Below are 14,487 nucleotides of genomic sequence, written 5' to 3' on the forward strand. Positions count from 1 at the left end.
AGAAGTGCGGCACGAGCGGCGAGAGCAGCTGGGCCGCCGCTGGGGGAGCGGTTGCGGGGTGGGGGGAGGCGCCTGCTCGCCCCGCCTCGCCTCACGGCGCCCCGCCTCGTCCCGCCGTGCCCCGCCCCGCCCCGCCTCGTCCCGCCTCGTCCCGCCTCGTCCCGCCGTGCCTCGCCTCGCCCCGCCCCGCCCCGCCCCGCCTCGTCCCGCCTCGTCCCGCCGTGCCTCGCCTCGCCCCGCCCCGCCTCACGGCGCCTCGCCTCGCCTCGTCCCGCCGTGCCCCGCCCCGCCCCGCCCCGCCCCGCCGCGCCAAGCCGAGGCAGCGGGTCAGCGGGAGCTGTCCCCACAGAAAGCATGCGGTGTCACGCAGGGACCCGAGACTGCATTTAGTCCTGCTCACCTCAGCTGTCCACAGGTTATAATTATGGCACTCTGCAAAATTAAGGCGAACTGAAAAGTCCAGGCATTAAAGACAGAATTTCTTTCTTTTCCTTGGAGAAGCACGCAAAGACGGCAATTGGAATCAACCACCAGTGTCAACATTCAGCCTTAAAACTGCAAGCAAAAGTGTGAGTTTTCTTCCTATTCTCCATACTCTTCCTAATTTCAGTCTTGTTTTATAAATAAATCCACACTGTCCCTTGAGCAGCCTCGCACAGCCCGGGTTTGGTTTCAGTCCCCTGAGGAACACAGCGGGATGGTGGTACTGGAGGCAGCCTCCTCAGCTGCGAAGCTATGGAGATGTCACTCGTTTTAATTGTATTCAGACTTCAGTTTTGTCCTCTTGAAAGTCACAGACAGTGGCAGACATTTTTACTCAAGGGCAAGAGTTTGCATGACCTTATGAAATCAGGAGATAATCTGTCGAATTCTGAAAATGCCAGCCTCTGCAAGATGTTGGCAGTCCTAAACAAATGGTGGTTTCTGGCATCTTTGCACTCCGCAAAATAGGGTAGGGATCTCACACAATCGCCTTTCATGAACCAGGGTCTGAAGAAGGCTGGGTTTGCCTTTGGTGTGAAGTCCGGGTTCTCTGCCACTGCAGTCACAAGTCTCAGCATTTCCGTAATCCAATACCCATCTGCCATCAGCCCAGCGCAAGGCTTTCCTGAATTTCAGCACCACAGCGAGTGCCCTAGATTGTGTCATTGCAGGCTGGATAAGGGGTGTGCGTCTCTTTAGGAAAAAGCAAAAAACCAAAACCAAGTGCCGTGGCAGAGAGCTACAACACATGCAGATTCAACGTGTGCGTGCCTAATAGCTCTGACAGATCTGGGACACGTGTGAGCAAGACCAGCCAGGCTGGATACAAACCAGCCGGGTGGCATTTCTAAATGGCAGGGCCAGTTGCTATGTTTAGCGACTTCCTTCATTCTGTTATCCCTACGTGCTTTTAAGTGTGGTGTTCCATGTGTTTGGATTGTGGCTGGTTTGTTCACCAGTTCTCTTCCATAGAGAAATTATGGGCAAAGTACTGGTGAAATGGAGAGAGAAACAAGAGAGAGAAGCAACTGAATGAAACCTGATAGAAGGGAAAGGTTATCCTAGAAATAACTTCAATAGCAGAACTGTGAAAAAGCATAGAATGTGTAAGCACCTTAACAACTTAAACTTACAGAAAAATAGTCTGAGAAGAAAAAGCAGAGATGAAGTCAAAAGGGGTAAAGAGAGAAAAAGCAGCTGCATGCTTTTCTGATTTTTATACAGTATTGTTCTGAGGGCAGCAGCCTACTTCTGGCTGCTGTTTTTTGCTTGTGGGCCTGCTGGCTTTCACTGGCATGCTCAACAGCATGCTTATTGCGTTCAGAAAAAGCTTGGCCGTAGCAGCCAGAATCAGGCTGTTCCCCCTGCCAATATCATTTATTTGGCATATCTGTCTCCAGGGAAATGGGACAGCTGGGAATGGACTTCACAAATCATTCTAGCAGTAGCAGCTGTCCTTTTTCCTGGTTAGCAAACAAGAACATTGCTAGAAAGTGTTAGACCTACAGTAAATCCAGTGCTTAAAGGAGGCATTCTATCTTTTATTCATGCATCAGTCAACTATAATTCACAAATCAGATATTTCACACAGTAGTCAAAATGATTGCATGAATGAGGAGGACAGAGCATACAGCCCTCCTGCTACCAGAACAAATCATGGCCACCACTAAGCAAATCCATTATGTTTTTCTTTTTAGAAGAAAGTTAAAAGGTATGTAGGGTGAGCTCAGTCCAATACAAAATTTCAGAGCTGTTCAGCCCAGTCTCGCTATCAGAAGAGGATTCACTAGGGGTGCTAAGAAAGATGTCACAACATCCATGACATTAGCACTGCCCGATGCGATACATGATCTGTATTGAGGGGTGATGCAATACCCTTTTAGTAACAATCTATGAACCATTTCTTGGGCATACCCTTGGCGTGACTTCGTTCCTCTTCTTAGGATTAAGACAAATTACGCTGTTATTTGAGCTCACAGAGTTGCATTTTTGTAAATCTGTGTACGCGATCAAAGACCTTCTGTGTAATGTTGCTACACTGCGTAAGTAAATTAGTTTAATTATAAATATATCATCTTGGGACAGGATAGATCTAATGATCAGTATCAACACATTTCACAAAGACTCATTACATTGTGCCCTTCTGGCAACAACTCACAATCTCATGGACCTGAAATACAGTTTGGGATTTCTCTTAAGGAAAATGTCAAAAACATTGGAAGATCATAATTGAAATTACAAAAGCCTATGTAATAATATTCTTGTAAATAGCAAAGTAGCAGGTCGAGAGTGCTTCTGTTTAATCATGTTCTTTAACCTTATCAAAGGTATGGAAGCAGGTAGATTCAAGTCAGATTAATTGACAGAGTTACTATCCCTAACTGCCCATTTTCCATCCTCTCACAAAAGCTGTTTTCCCTCAAGTGACTGAACTTCCCATAGCATCTCTTCTTTAGTAGAACTTAGTCTGAAATTTTGAGCTAATATGAAGTTGGTGTTGTCTAGTTTTCACCTAACCATGTTTGTAAGTCATTCTTACGTACAATTCCCTTCTGGTTACCGTCTGGAAATAGACACTTTCCAAAGGGTTTTCACAGTTCTGACCAGACTGCAAGAATTTTATTAGAGAGCACTGACCTCTTTAATTTGTGTGCAGTTTAGACTGCATCCTGAATATGCTTTTTTACAAAGGACTTCAAGCAGAATCCTAAGAATTTTGACCCTCTTAGTGAGAAACTGCAGTAAAGGGGTCCAAATCAAGAAAAGGGTTTTGGATGTGGAATATCTTCACGTACATAGTCCCAATTACTACAGTAACAATTCAGGTTTGTAAAGCTGGGCACGGGGAGGAAGAAGACCTTCACAGGCAGCAGGCAGCATGTTGTAGCATCAAGAGTCAAGAATCAGTCCGTTAGACACTTACTGTGAAATACAGTTTATGGAATACACTGCCTGCTGTGTATATGAAGCATGGAAAGGGACTGCAGAAAAGGAACAGGCTGAAGAACTTGCAGACAACCAAAACCAGTGCAATCGTAAATCATCCTTTTACTGTGTTTTTCTGCATAGAGAAGTTAGTTTAGGTTGTATGCGGACTTGTTCTCTTCCCTTTATTGTATCAGCTAAAACAAGTACTATAGAAACAGTCCCTACAAATAGATATTATACAGATGCCAATGGTTTTCTTCAATTCTTGAGCCATGCCTTTTCTTCTTTGTGTTGTACTTCAACAGCAGACTCTGGTGTGCAGCATAGTTATGGAGCATGACACTGAAATGTATTCTAGGTTCGCCGGCAGATTGGAAGCCAAGGTGGAGGAGCTGTGGGATTGTTCTTGGTCGACTTCCTAAACCCCAAGGGCTGTACCGTATAAGTAAGTTCCCAGCATGTTACATATAAAGAAAATGTGAACATTTGTTCACAGGAAATGTGAACTGTGATGTGAACAAAAACAGAGTTCATGCTAGGCTTCCTACAGTAAGCATTGCACAAGAAAGAAGACTCTTGAAAGTGGACTATGAACTCAAAAGTTGTCCTTGGAGGCCAGATCCAAATCACAGTCCACAGCTTCAGCAACCCTTCTAAGTATGATGACTGTGAAAGGCTCGTTCTAACCATCCGAACTGCAAAGAAGCTTTTAATTTCAGGTTAAAAGAATGCATCTTAAAAGTTACAACAGTATTTTAGAATTTTTAAAGATTGTTTTGATTCTGTTCTATAAAAAGGGTTGGTTCTTTTCCATTTTCTGTAGTTCCTATTTCTGGATTTTTAATATTGTAGAAAGCAGCAATGTTTCAAAATCTTTGCTTAAAGTCTGCTTCCTTAAACTACCTACACCAAGACTTCTTATATATATAACTTATAACTTATATATATAACTTCTGTTAGTTTGTCTTCTCAGGTGACCTGTGTTTTCTGATTCATTTCTGTGGAACAATTAGTCTTCTCCCTAAAGCCAAAGCAAATATAAACAGAGACACATAAACATAAAAGAAAAAGTTCCTTCAAAACTAATATGTTTCTCAATAGACAAGAGGAAACACCACTAACTTTCCCCTTTCCAATAGCTTTTATTGTATCATTAAAAAAAAGCTATGTAAAAGCCCACACCTTGAATACAAATGCCCTATTGAAGAGAAGGAATCTTTCATCTGGAATCATACATATGGATTGATTCACTGTTTTTTACATATATGAAGCTAACAGTGGAAAGTTGCAAAATGTTTTAGAGAAAATAGAGGTATGTTCAGTCTTCTCTTTAATCGTCCTATCTGTGTTGATGCCTTCAGACACAGAGAGCATCTGATCTCTGCAGGTGAAGAAAAATGCAGGAGGCAGTTAATTTCTGTCACTTATCCCACAGCAGAGCAGTGAAAATGAAAATGTCTGCCTAATTTAGGAAGAAATTTTTGCTGTTGAAAACCTAAGAAAACCTGGATAGCCTGAAGATACACTTCTGCGTGCTTAACTTAGAATCAAGTAATTGCACAAAACAGTACACATATTTACATAAACATATGGGACTATAAAACGTGTACAGACAAGAGTAATGGTAATGTAAGATTTTGCTAAAACCTGTCTGAGCTCTGCTACTGAGGATATAATGTGAGTAGAGTGGGGAGTACAATATGTCTTGCTATTCTGTTGATGAGAATGGAATGGAGTCCAGAAATAAGATAATTATTGTTATTGTGTTTCTAGTGACTAGTTTAGAGATAAAGCAGAGAAGGAAGTGGGAGGAGCAAAGTGTCAGAGATTAATAGTTGCATGTACACACAATATGGGGATCATTGTGCTTTTCCTGCAATTGAAATACAGGCAATAGAGTTGTAAAATAATTATCTGTATTTATTTATTTACTTGCTTACTTATTTTCCTTCATTTATATTTTGTCCATCACTTTGAGGGCTAGGAACAAATGAATATGATTAAAACAGAAGACATTTTCAACTGTTGGTGAGACTGTACTTGTCTGTTGCTCTTGCCATATTGGTTGGACAGAGTAATATCCCTTTCTTGAAATTTAATTAAGAAAAAGTCAAGATGAGCAAAATGGGTCTTGGTGTGCACTTAAGAAAATAAGACCAGAGTAGATCTCTTCTTCCTGTGCCTAACGTAAATGAGAAAATAAATATCAAGGAGATTTTACTTAATAAATCAAATGTAGGCTTAGGAACATAGTCCTGGCTTCTAATGGTGTATCAGAATTAGGTATTGTCCTGGCTTCTAATTAGGTATATCAGAAGCATATTTCATCTGTGGAAAAGCTGCTTAACTACTCCCTGGCTGCCTTACTTTCTTCTTCTGTACAGTGCAGGAATGTTAAATAATGTAACATTGAAAGTATATATAGTTACTGAATTAAAGGTAATGCACATAAATACAGTTAGAGTTTACCTGATAACAAGTGATTTGCACTAAAAACAGTTTTCTACTGTGCCCATTTATATCACATTAGGATGAATAAATTGAAGGAGAAAAGGAAAGTATTTTTTTATGGCCAAGGTTGGGGAGCCACCAGTCAGGGGAGATGGGAAGGGGGAAGAGGGGAGATGAAGAGACATTTCTGCTTTTGGTGTAAGATATTTTCAGAGATTCTTACCAAGGAGGTGCATGTGGGCCTGAGACAGCACATATGTTCACCTTTACCTCCTGGAAAGAGGTTTGGGAATGACAAAAAGAGGACAACACAGATGATGCCAGGAACAGATCAGGGAGCAAAATTGCTCCTTGAATCTATGGGATATCAGACAATTTAGGTGGTTTAGTTGCCTTTTGTCAAGTTTGTCATGTTGTGATGATATCCTCTATCAGTGTTTTGCAGACTGTGATATAGGACACTTCTCACTGTGTTTGTGGGGAGATACACCAAATACTGGACTTGGAGCCCAGAGTTTTAGGTCAAAAATAGCTGGTGACACACATCTTCAGTTTTCATTCTTATCTACAGGTGCTGGTCGATGCTACAAGATATCTTTTCTTCCTCAGCTGCTTTTAAGGGTCAAGCAAGAACACAACTGTTGTTATATTTCCTGTTTTTTTTTCTGAAAATCTGCTATAGGCAAATTATCTGAAGCTGACTTCTGGGTTCATGTAATTTAAATTAACTCAGAGGCAACCTACAGGGCATGCAGTGCCTCTAGCCATGCATTTTTGAGTACAATGTGCAGTCCCAGTAAGTAGGTTCAGCCTTTCCTTATGCATTCTCATGCTCTTTGTGTGCCGTATGACTGTAAGTAGCTCTGACCTCCATATAAATGCTCCCATTTATTTTTAAGTCTCCCAGTGGGAGAGACAGTCCATAGCATACTGCTATTATAAGCTGACTTTCACGATCTGCTTTTTGACGGCATTCTATGTGACGCCAATATAATTCGCTTGTATTAGGCAGCAGGAAAGAAAGCTTTTATACTAGACAGCCCTAAAATATTTTTATATTTTATAATGTGGCTGTTTTCTGCACTCGTTGCCCTTTGAGAAGGTGCTAAGCTTTACTGTTTCTTTCCACAACTCGGCCCTCTCTCCTCAGAGCCCAAGGCTGTGGAGCTGTTGTGTGGCTGTTAAAAGAAGTTTCAGGTAGAAGCTGTGTGTGTGCATGTGTTTCTGTGACTTGGGAGAGAGATCTATAAATAAGGAAGAGTCTGAGGCCACACACAGACATGGGTTTTAATAATTAGGGTACCTAATGAAGGGGAAATAGCAAGGCATAGCATATACATGCAGTTGCTTTCCACATTGCCTGTAGTAACTGGTAAAGCCCAGTATGATGTAATGTATGAGACTGCATGCAAACAGATCTGTTCTTCTGTCTGTGTCTAAAATGAGTGTGACTGAAATAAAAATGCAATGTGTATTCCATCCCTGGCACAATTAGGCACAGCATGCTGCAGTGCTGACCCGATAGTTGTGAACAGGGACAGAGCATCCAGCGTATACTCCCACATGCATGTACAATGATTCCTTTAATGATGGACTTGCTACGACAGTCTGTCAGAGCCTAGCGTGGCCACTGGCTTCTAGATCAGGATGTGGTCTCTGAAATAGGGGTGCTTCTAGTCTGTCTTAGCATTAGCTGTGGATCTACTTTTACTCGAGGACAGTTAGATAGCTCTGCTCAGCAACTCACCACTGGGAAGCTTTTGATACTTTCCATTTAAGTGGATTTTCAGGGTTATGGAAATATGGAGGAGTTGGCTCTACATCTACGATGCGTTTATATTAAGGGTGTGCCAGATGAACTGTTCTTAACAGTTCATCTCTCCTTTCATCTTCTAAGTATCCAAAGGAAGCAGAGGTGGTTATTGCCTGACTGTGAAGCAAAAAGATTAGTCTTCTGATCTTGCAGTTCTCCCAGCATTACCCCAGTGCAGAACAGACACAAAGAATTTCTGCACTGATTCCAGTAGAGAAACACTCAGAAATACTGCAGTGTCATATGTTTGCAGTGCTGCTGTCTTTTTAAGAGAGTGAAATACATATGAGGGTCAATGATGAGAAAGAAGAATTCCTGCGAATTGAAATATTAGGTTGCTGCCAGAATGCAGTCAGTTACTTTTTTTAAAATGTGCTAATCACAAGTCTTCAAGGGCATATGCAAAACGAAATAATTAACCAAATAATTTAAAAAATGGCTCACTGTCAATAAAATATGTTAGCTGTTGGCTCTATAGTATAACTCCACAAAAATTCCCTCATCATTTGAGAAAAAGAGAATATATTCTTACAGTTTACTCCAAAGATCATATAGAGTTCAATAGGATGGAAATCCCTTCTGAAATAACAAGTACAAAAGAATCACAAAGAAAAGAGATTACCCCCAAATTAGCTGGAATCAATTTATTTTAGAGCTCTGTAACTTAGAACCAAAAATATTAAAGTCATCTAGAAATCAGTTAGTAGCTAGTATTGCTTAATATGTGGGTCATTGTGTTATGCACTAACTGTATTTTCTGGATCATTTTTAGAAGGAGCTGCAGCTTGTGCTCATTACAAGCCCATGCCTTCAACTAAAATATACAATAGCATAAAGACCACTGAGGAGGACACAACCTTCTTGCCAAGAGGAAACAGTGAAAGCATTTTTGGTAAGCACTGTTACAAACATGGAGGCCCTTGGGTTGTGAAAAAGAAAAGAGTACCTCTTGCCATTTAAGCAGTGCCAGCCTTTGAACTTTGAACGTGTCTGCCAGGTTGGTTCCCAGGAGTCTGACAACAGGTAAGTTTCAGGAGAGATTATAGAAGACACCTTGAGCTAGTGGTATTGCCCAGCACTCCTGCCTCCTGCCGCCCTCCAAGTTTGTTCCGAGAGCTCTGCAACCGTTGCCACTCCCTATTTACAGCTTCCCTTATGTCCACGAGAGTAAGAAGTGGCTTCCATGAAGGTGTGTGGAAGACTACGGACACAGTTAGCACAAGTAAGGCCTGAATACTTTGCTCACATCCAGTTCCAAGCGGGCGTGCTAGCATGCATCCTGCCAGTGCTGGTGTATACACCCGTACCAACTGACAGGCAATAGTAAAGATAGAAAATTAGATTTATATATATACATACATACACATATATATGTGTGTGTGTGTGTGTGTGTGTGTATGTACACACACACATTACAACAATGTCTTCGCACTCTTCCTTTTTATACTGGCAAGAGATGTTCTGGAGATTTGTCTTTGAAGTAAGTATGGATCTTGCTAAGTGAGGAAACTCAATCTGAAACAAGGAGGATCTAGCTGGGTGTGAGTCCTCCTGAGAAAGGAACGTGAGTGCAGCGAAGCTGAGCGGGAGAGGTTGAACTGAACTGCACTCCCCTGCTAGAACGTAAGAATAGCCATACTGGGCTGATAAAAGGTCCAGTCAGTGTGGGGTCTTATCTCAAATAATGGCCAGTAGACGTCTAGCAAAGAGGGTAAAAACAGGGCAAAGCATCCTGTGAGACATCCCTCTGTTTCAACAATCCCACATTTCAGCAATTTGGACTTTATACCCTTGTTTTCAACAGCCTTTGATGGGTCTTAATTATGGGGTTTTTTTGGAACTTTTTGGATATTTTTTACATCTTGCAGTAATAACTCCGTAGTTCAGCTTTGTGCTATGTGAAAAAATATCCTCCTTTTGTTTAGAACCTGCTCTCTAATAATTTAATTTGATATTTCCTAGTTCTTACATGAAGAGAAATAGCAAATAATTATTTCCTTTTCAAGTCCTGACTTTATAGTTGCCTCATCTCTACTTTATCTCTTTTCTGAGTTGAAAGGTTCTAATCTACATTTCAATTACACAAGTACTTCTGTAACTCTGAACATCTTTTCTTTCCATTTTTTGGTGCTACTGCATCTTGTTCAAGAGGAGTAACTAGAACAGAACCGATTATTCACGATGCAGACACGCTAGGGATTAATAGTGGTATAGTGGCACTTTCACTTTTGTACTCTATTCCTTCCCTAAGCATTTGTAACATTGTACTTGGGTTTTAGATCACTACTGAGCACGAAGTAGTGCAGGTGCCTAAGGATTCAGTCTGGAATTAATTCCACACTGTTTACCAGAATGAAAGTTGAACTGTACCTCCTCAGTATACGAGTTTCTAAAAAAAATTGGAGAGGTTGCCCACCCTGCTATCTTGTGTTATGCTTGTGCTCCTACTGGATATCTGCCATTAGCCACTCTTGGAAACAAGATGATGGACTGTTTATGCTGTCTTCTGCCCTGCTGTGGATATACTTGTGTTCTTATTCACATCCTTTGAATGTCCCATAGATAGGAAGGGGGTCAGACTGGATCTCTGCCCATTACTGAGTTGCTCCTTTCTTGCAGTGTGAGCTTGCTAACTCTATTGGCAAAATGGCTCTACATCAGACTGAGGAGAGGTCCCTTAATGAGAGAGAGGAAAGGAGAGAGAGGACATGATACATAGCAGAAGACTATCTTTACTTTTCTCAGAATGTCTGATGTTGCATGGGTGTCGGCGATTTCAGTACAGCAAGTTAAAAACACCTTCCCCAGACACTGAGCTATGGAGCAATCTCGTGACATGCTGAACTCCCAGAATTTCAGCTGATTTACCTGAAGTCCCTCTCCAGAAACATGTAGGGGCCCAATTGGAATTTAATTTTGCACATCTGGCAGTAGGAGTCACAAAAGCAAAAACAAAACAAAAAAGCAGCTAACCGCTTTTGTGTTTGCCTGGAAGTGACTATTTTTTCTGTAAAATTATTTAGTTATTTGCTGTTCTGCAACTACATGTAGCTACAGACACTGCCGCAGATACAGCACAACTCCAAAGCCTCTTTGCATGCACAAAATAGGCATCTTTAAGTCTCCTGCAATGATGGAGATCAATACCACAACTAGCACGCAGACAATACCTTTAGCATAGAACGCGTTAGCAATAATCTTTTTAATTCAGCTGGAGGGGGAGGTAGTGATCTCCAGTGCTTACAAAATAGCCTAACAATTAACTAACTTTATTACTGCTGTGCCCCTAAATGAATCTGGATCTTGGTGCCTAGAAGGAATGAACCCAAAATCAGAATCTGTAGTCAGTGTTATACGGCTTTTTCCTTTAAGGCAAGCTTGCGTGAAATCTGGGAAGCCTGAAACAAATTAATTAGGAGACTTCCTTCCTAATAATATTTCTAAAACCACTGGGTGTTTGATATGCAGCCCCTATATAAAACTGGATTGTTTTTTGTTCATACTGCCTTGATCCAGCAAAGGTGAATTTGTGTGTGCTAATTTCTTTTTCCATTATCCTAGTGTATCTAGCCCTTATTCACATGTCTGAGGGAAGCGGAGGATGTTAATAGACTTTCCTCTTCCTTCCTTTTACACAGATGCTCAAAGATCAGCCTCTGTCCACCTCTGCATGCCAGAACAGGTAGGTGATCTGGAGAGAGTCTAAAGGCTTCAACCTGGCTTCTGAGCAGCTGTGGACAGGGGAGAGGGACAGGAGGGCTATCCAGGATGGTCTTGTGGAAGTGAGACTGAGTTTCCCTGCCCTGAAGATACCGTCTTCTTTGCTTTTGTTGTTGTTTTTTTGTTTAACTGAGGTCTTAGGAGAAATACACAGTCCTTACTGAGTACAGAGCCTGGTGCTCTTATTGTGCTCCATTTTGAGTAAAAATACCAGTGATTCAGAGTGCTGTGCTGCTCACCCTGGAAATCTGGACCTAGTGTTCAGGGATAATTAAATTCAGGCTTCTCCTATTTCACATGCATCTTAACTTTATAACTTTCATTTTTCAGGAAAATAAAATGCTTTTGTTTCTGCTAGCTTCAAGTAAAATATTTCTGCATTTTTTTGCTTTAAACATCAAATACATTTTAAAAGGCTTTTATTTAGGTGTTCTGTAATTTTTTTGATTTTATAAATAGTAAACTGTTTTTATACAGCCTGTCTATTCTGTATAGCCAATATATAACATCACATTCACAAGAAAGACTAAAAATAATTAGATCTTACATTTATAATCATATTCTTAATATATTTGTTTAGTGCTTTTTAATCTTCTCATTTGCAGAGCTGAGGACTACAAACCTATTTTTTCCTAAAGTAGTCAAGGGAGGATTTGGATACAAGCTGTGACAATAAGGACTTACCACAGAGAGAAGTGTCTGCTTTCTTTGTAAATGTTGGTTGGATGGATGGGAACTAAAATGTTAGTGAAACAGTCACTTTTTTCAAACTACTATTCAAATTATTCTCATCATTAACATAAAAACTGTTAGTGTTTTGACTGACGATTTAACTATACTTGGCAGAAAGTCACAGAAAGAAAATGTATAGCAGACTATTAGCATTTTCACTCCTTGTTAAAGATTTAAAGAATAAAAAAGCCCTAAAAATATAACCAGTTATACTTTACTCCTAAAACAACTAAATGTGGGAGAAAATGTTCCTACAATGGAAGCGGCTCTTACACACTGAATAGCAGCTGGTAGGGGCCTATTTAGAAGACTTTTGTGTGAATGCCGTGCTGAACAAAATGTGGAATTTAAGCTGTTGTTAAATGCAGATAAAGGTCAGAGATCATGATCTCCAGAAACCATCGTCTGCAATATTTCTAACTTCCTTTATGCTAAGGAGGAATTTGCACTGCAAAAAGTAGAGGAATCAGTGCAAAATAAGGTTTTCTTGGCAACCATAAGATATTTACTGCTGCTAACAAAGACTAGCATACAAATGTGTTTGAAATTCAGACACAGACAACTGTTGGAGAAGAATTGCAGCACGGTGTTTGTCCTACATCAACTGGCTGTTAGGAAAAGAATTTATCAGTCATTTTTATTTAGGAAGTTTCTCGTTCATTACTAGAGCTGCTTTTTCTACCAGTTCATTCCTAGAATGTGTAAACTGTATTTTTATAGTCATTTACAAATATGAATAACATTACAGAAATTATGGTTCATACATATTAACAGGCCTGTCCCATTTGCTTTTATCATAAAATGAGTGTAAACATTCTTACCCACATTGGTGGGGAAACGGAATAGCGCTCACCATAGCACATTTTTCACCTTGTTTATTAAAAAATGAACATACGTATTATGTTTTGCACTGAGTATTTTTAGTTTATTTTTCATATATCCTGCAATGAATCACAAAAATGTGGTTTGGATTTGACCTGTGCAGCTACAGACATCCTATCATTCTTTTCACATTCTACTGAAAACTAACATGGCACATGGTATTTGACAGTGGAATGATTGGTGGTATGATGGGATTGGTCCTGCAAACTTCACTCGAATGGGTATTACTGACATCCTCTAAATTACAGCCTGTTACATTCATACGTAGATCTCTGGCTTGATTACCAAGCAGTTGCCGTTATGTGCTGTGAGGATTGTGGGACTTCTCACAAACCTTGAAGGCAGCATACTCAGGAACCTTTGTGATGCTAGAGATAAGTTTAGCAACACACAAAAATAGTATTGATAAAAACATACTGGCTGTACCAGCAATGTGTACATAAGTTTGCAATAGGAACATGAGCTTGCACACCATTGCCACATTTAAAAAGTGCATTTTATCATTTATTTAAATATACTTGTTTTGTCTTGAAACAATTTTGGAATAGCTGCTTTAACTGACTTGGAAATGTAGCCTTTTTTTCCACTCACTGATTACTGCGAGATCTTGCTACTTTACTGAACTAACAAAAGTAATTTTTTTTATCTTGAAAAGCCTGAGAAGTCTACAGTCAGGTTGCTTGTATACTGGGTTTCTTTTGTCCAGTGAGACCTGTGCAAAATTACAAAATACTTTAACTTTTCAAATGTACATAGTCATAATGTTTATGTATAAGAGCACCAAAGCTTAGTTCTATTTAACATATGTATGATTAACAAAAATATAGCTAATGATTCCAAACTCTCTTGAATGTTTTCAAAGAAGCATTTATCCAAAGAAAGTCAAACTGCATAGGATTAACTCATGATTGTGATGGTAATTTAAATCCATTCTTTTAAAGGAAAAATGTACATAGAAAGAACTTTATGTATGTATGGGCATGCACGGACACACTTGCAAATGTTTGCTGTTACATTTCTTGTAGATGTACATGTAGAGCACAGAGTAAATGTATTGTTTACTACATAAGGCCAATTACATTTAATAGTAGCAAAATTAATATAATTTATTTGGGGTTTCTGGGAAGACATTCCTCATGTAAGCTGTTTCTGAATAAATGTGGTTTAGTACAGGGAGAGTCTATTATACCCTTTTTCTTGTCTACATTATGGCAAGTTAGTATTCTGTTTCATGTTTCCCTTTGGATGAAGCTCCCTGTATCTGCAACATAATGGATTTTGACATGAATCAATATAGGCAAAAGGAAAGATCATCCCTATACCTCAAAAGTTCAATTTTATGCCAGCGGAGCTTTTCTGCTTTCAATGCAACTATACAAGAAAAGAATTATGAAATGTAAAACTATTGTAGCAAATTAGAAATTCACTCCCCCGTGCTGGATTTTCCTTTGGGGACCGTTTCAAGATGGAGTGGGTAA

General features: G+C 40.0%; 1 long non-coding RNA gene across 1 annotated transcript; it reads left to right on the top strand.

Annotated features, from left to right (window-relative positions):
• Positions 1-308: 308 nt before the first annotated feature.
• Positions 309-14,183, top strand: LOC135328821 (uncharacterized). Its single transcript, XR_010389856.1, has 5 exons — positions 309-569; positions 3,770-3,856; positions 8,448-8,567; positions 11,314-11,357; positions 12,001-14,183. It is a non-coding gene; the product is annotated as an uncharacterized LOC135328821 (long non-coding RNA).
• The last annotated feature ends 304 nt before the right edge of the window (positions 14,184-14,487 follow it).

Source organism: Dromaius novaehollandiae, chromosome 7 (genome assembly GCF_036370855.1).
Source record: "Dromaius novaehollandiae isolate bDroNov1 chromosome 7, bDroNov1.hap1, whole genome shotgun sequence".
NCBI lineage: Eukaryota > Metazoa > Chordata > Aves > Casuariiformes > Dromaiidae > Dromaius > Dromaius novaehollandiae.